The sequence below is a fragment of the Penaeus monodon genome, chromosome 31 (genome assembly GCF_015228065.2).
Source record: "Penaeus monodon isolate SGIC_2016 chromosome 31, NSTDA_Pmon_1, whole genome shotgun sequence".
NCBI lineage: Eukaryota > Metazoa > Arthropoda > Malacostraca > Decapoda > Penaeidae > Penaeus > Penaeus monodon.
The window spans coordinates 31,702,283-31,702,943 of NC_051416.1; positions in this window are offsets into that span (position 1 = coordinate 31,702,283).

Consider the following 661-nt stretch of genomic DNA (forward strand, 5'->3'; position numbering starts at 1 on the left):
AGTAGCTGGTTACGCTTGACTCATAGCTCGCTTTCAGTGCGAGTGATAACGACAGATAACGAAAAGAAGAGGCGACAAATTGTCACGCTGAAAGGTACCTTGTATAATTTTCTGTGGACATCTGATGATCCACGAATGTGGAATAATGTCAAACGCTTTCTTGAAGTCATTCCAGCCAGACCCATTTTTTCTCCTCTTACAGTTCTTAATGATTGCTTTGGCAATCACTGGTCTTTTGTGCTCCTTGGTCATTTCTTTCACGTTAAAGCTTGCAGATATTCGATCTATAGTTGGTAACTGCATTGCCTTTTCATTTGCCCTTCATTATCAGCGCTGTTCTCTCTTTCACAAGCCATGTTGTAACGCGTCCAGAAGTGGTACATTCCTGAAACAGAGCTGAAATTCTAGGGTGCAATGACTTTATACTCTAGCAAAGAAAATTGCACCCCGTCTGCCCCTTGTGACGGGGTGATAGTGAGAAATAGTGGGTTTGTTTACTTGACTACGAAACATTTCTGTTATGCGGATGTTCACCTTTTTTTCGTTCATTTCTGATTCAACTCTTCCGATCCGGTCTGACTCACCAGTATGATTTACATCTTTCTCCCAGATTTCTCTCCAAAACTGGTTGGATGCCATAACTCCCATGTTCCAACCCTGC